This window comes from Neofelis nebulosa, chromosome 1, assembly GCF_028018385.1.
Source record: "Neofelis nebulosa isolate mNeoNeb1 chromosome 1, mNeoNeb1.pri, whole genome shotgun sequence".
NCBI lineage: Eukaryota > Metazoa > Chordata > Mammalia > Carnivora > Felidae > Neofelis > Neofelis nebulosa.
This window is the reverse complement of record NC_080782.1, coordinates 5,097,042-5,100,963: the sequence shown is the minus strand read 5'-3', so window position 1 is coordinate 5,100,963 and position 3,922 is coordinate 5,097,042. Positions and strand designations below refer to the sequence as shown.

Below are 3,922 nucleotides of genomic sequence, written 5' to 3'. Positions count from 1 at the left end.
GTTGGGGGGGGGGGGGACACCCACCCACCCTCAGGGGACCCTCTGGCCAGGGGTGAGTGAGCCCTGTGGCCAGGGAGGGAGGGAGGGGTGTGGAGGTTTGCAGGGCTGAGGGAGCCTGCCAGTGAGGCAAGGGCGCCCTCTCTCTTCCCTGCAGGGAGACAGCAGCCAGAACTTCTGGAAGGCCGGGGCAGCGGGGAGGGGGCAGGAGGGGGGGTAGACCGCAATGCCCACCTGACACCCCCTCGCCCCTCTAGCAGGTAGCAGCGGGCAGTGGGGGACACCTGTCGGCGGACACAGCCCATCCAGGAACCCGATACAGCCAAAACAAAGCGTCGGCCGTTACGTGGCTCCCTCCTGGCTTCAGCTTTCCTTCTTCCAGGGCAGACGGCGGCAGGCACACTATCAAAACTCTGAACTCCACCCTCTGGTCACAGCTAAAAGAAGAACTTGGTATTTTAAAAATCCTGGCTCAGGGGCCCCTGAGTGGCTCAGTCGGTTGGGCTCTGACTTCGGCTCAGGTCATGATCTCAGGGTCTGTGAGTTCGAGCCCCTTGTGCTGACAGCTCAGAGCCTGGAGCCTGCTTCGGATTCTGGGTCTCCCTCTCTCTCTGCCCCTCCCCTGCTCAGGCTCTATCTGTCTCTCTCAAAAATAAACATTAAAAAAAATTAGAATAAAAATTCTGGTTCATATCTGGATTCCAATTTTCCTTAAAAGAAAAAAAAAAAAAGCACCTTGAGTCTTAAATCTACTTGCTGCTGCTTTTGGTAACGTGAAAAAAATTTTCGCTCACTAAAGCTTTGCTGTCTATTTGTTCCAGACTTTCTTTGGTATGTAATAACGGAAGCAAGGGAAGCGTGACCACGTCCCCATAATAGTTTTCAATTAGCAACAATCGCGCCTCAGATAAACCTCATTGGCTACGATACTGCCACTGCGCAAAGCTACGTCCCCATAATAAACCAGTGAGCATCTCAGGCAATTTCTGGGTGGCGCCCAGCAGGGTGCTGATCCTGGGAGCAACATGCTCACAGGTGCGTGCACAACCTTCCCCCCCACCTCCAGAAGGCTCGTGATCTATTAGGAAGATGAAATTGAAAAGGAAATGCCACTTTCTTGCCACGATATAGCAGATGTCAAAAGGAAGAGAAGATCAACTGGCCAGTGATGATTCCAGGACTGAACACCAGAAGAGACAAAAACAATCCTTCTGGACCCCTTCAGGTGGCTCTGGGGGGAGAAGGGACCCACGCGACGTGGGCGAAGGGGCCCGTCCCAGAAAGGGTGGACAGAGATCATGGTGGACGAGGTTGCCCCCGAGGACAGCCGACGTTCGCTCGGCACTCCAAGAGACATGGGACACACAGGTGGAGACCGAGGGTGTCAGGGCCTCCCGAACTCAGGCAGGACCCCCCTCCCGGCACCAGACCTATCCCTGGGGTCTTCTGAAACTTTGCAACGAGCTGAAAATCCAGGACACGAAGAGCGAGGGAGGCCAGCCCCGAACACCCCAACTGCTTTGATCTGTACTCCAGACAGAGTTCAGCACCATTCATTATACCTTGATCTCTGTGGACCCCGCCCATCTGAGTTTCTCGAAAAGCGGCACATAGGATGCTTAACCTCTCTGTGCCACGGTTTGTTCCTCTGGAGGTGGGAAGGACCCCTGCGCCCTGGCGGCAGTGGTGGTGACGGCGTGCCAGGCCCCTGAAGTCATTAGCTCACGTCCATGAATGGTCCAGGCCATGCCGACCCACCAAGTGCTCATGACGTCAGCCTCCTCTCAGCGTCAGGCCCACCCGCGTGGCCTTGGCCGGAGGCCCCGGTGTCCCACACCTGCCTGTACCGGGAGGAGGGCCGAGGGAGGGGAGGAGGCGCCAGGGACAGAGGAAGACGGCAGAAGCTGCCAGAAGCCGGGCGAGTCAAGATGGAGCTACAACTACCAGCTGGGTTTGGAGCGTGCTTTTCCAGAGCCCGCCTTGGCGAGGACCCGCACGGTAAGCGTAAACGCCGACCGCGAAGGCCGAGGCGACGGCAAACCTCCACATTTCACGAGCCAGGAGGCTTTAGCCTCACCATCGAAACACATCAAGCCGGGCGGCTCTCATCACTGGTTGCTGCGTGATGAGAATTTCCATCGTCCGGGCCAGCTGTCCACAGGGAGCCACAGATCAGGCCACAGTCTGGAAGCTCACGGGACTCAATGATGGAAGTGGAGGTTTTGCTGCCCAAACCGGGCAGCGGCTCTAAGCTCACCGGAGGACCAGAAGGGTGGCCGCGCTGCTTGTGAAGAGCCCCCCCGCCCCCCGCCCGCCGCCGTCAGGATGTGCCATCACTTTGGTCCCACCTCAGGTCTGCCTTGTGGCCCCGAGACCCCGCTCCCAGGGCCGGGGTTCAGTGTCCTCACCTAGGGCAGAGCGCCCCACGGCTGGGCTCCAGAGCCCTTCTGTCTTCACAACCCTCTCGTGATTCCCCTGGAGCCGAGCACACAGCTGCTGGGTAGGCTTGGATTTGGCCACAGCCGTCCACACCTATCACCGTGGAGACACTCGGGACTTCGGGAGATTCAGGCAGGAAGAACTAAAATCTGCGAGCCACCCGCTTCTTACCAAAACTTTAAACGACCCACAAGAGAACCTTCGTGTGACCTGTAACGCTTGTCAGTGCCTCAGATATCCGGGTTCAGAGGTCACGGACAGAGAGCGCAACATCTGCAAGAACCCAAGTTGTGTTTATTGATCTTGCCCGCAATTCACTCCAGGGCCTCGTAAGTCACGGGCTGGCCCTTGCACCTACTGAAGCTGGTGCGTGGAACCGCCAGCTTTGTCCACGGTGCCTCGTGACAAATGACTTCTGAACCGCCCCACCCCCATGGAGCTGTGGAAGCACAGCGAGGAAACCGAGTTTCAAGCCATTCTTGACAAGAATCCGCCCCAACTGTAGGGTGTTTGGGCTGTTGTGTGTTTCATCCTTTCTCGGGCAGCCTCCTCTGGTCATGTAAGTTACCCCACGACGGGCCAGGACTCTGCAACTTAGCAAATATCGACAGCACACCCTTCTCCTCTCCCAAGTTTCAGGAAGATCATCACAGGGCGAGAGCAACAAAACCGTGCACACGTGGGCTGGTCTGTCTGCATCACGGAGGTCCCACCTCCCGCGCTGCACACAGGAACGCCAGGAACCTGGGAGAGAGACAGCGAGGACACGAGGCCCCACAGCAACTCCAAGAGGCGGTCACGGAGCAGTGGCCACAAGGGAGCTAATTTGGAGTCGTGGGATGTCCCGCGGACGGAGTCACTGTCGTGACCTGCAGGTGACCGACCTGAAGCCGAGTCACAGGACAGTGGGTGCAGGTATCCCCAACTGGGGTGGGGTGGGGGTGCTTACGTTTCAGGTAACTGCAGTCTCCCCATCCCCCTCCCCGAGGCCCCGGGCTCACAGGCGTGACCTACCAACTGAGCGGGCTTCTCCCGGAGGCCGGGGGCTCCCGCAGATCGTGCCTTTCAGAGAACCGTGGGCAGAAACCCACAGGGGGTGTGGGGCCACTGCCCTCCCACCCTGCCCAGTCCATCAGGTGGCCTTGCCGGTCCCATCCCACCTGCCCGTAGCTGCCCGCGGCCACCCCTGCTCACCTGGGCCACCTCGACGTCCTCCTCCTGCCCGCTCTCCGATGAGCGGCCACAGTGACTTAGAAGCCCTCCCACTTCCCGTCCGTCCCGGCTCACCTCCCTCTAGCCTCCGCTTCTGCACCTGCTCTGGGCCACTGGCCTCTTACAGTGCCACCAACGCGCCAGCTCCTTAACCCTAACCCTAACCCAGCTCAAGCCCTCTCCTGGTCGGTCCTATTCGCAGACACACCTGTCACTCTGCCTCCAGCCACAACAGTGACATCTGGCACATCAGTTGCTTTCTGGGGCTTTATGC

The 3,922-nt window shown here is 58.8% G+C and overlaps 1 pseudogene; it reads right to left on the bottom strand.

Annotated features, from left to right (window-relative positions):
* Positions 1–758: 758 nt before the first annotated feature.
* LOC131489313 (U4 spliceosomal RNA) lies at positions 759–944 on the bottom strand (annotated as a pseudogene).
* Between the last annotated feature and the right edge of the window lie 2,978 nt (positions 945–3,922).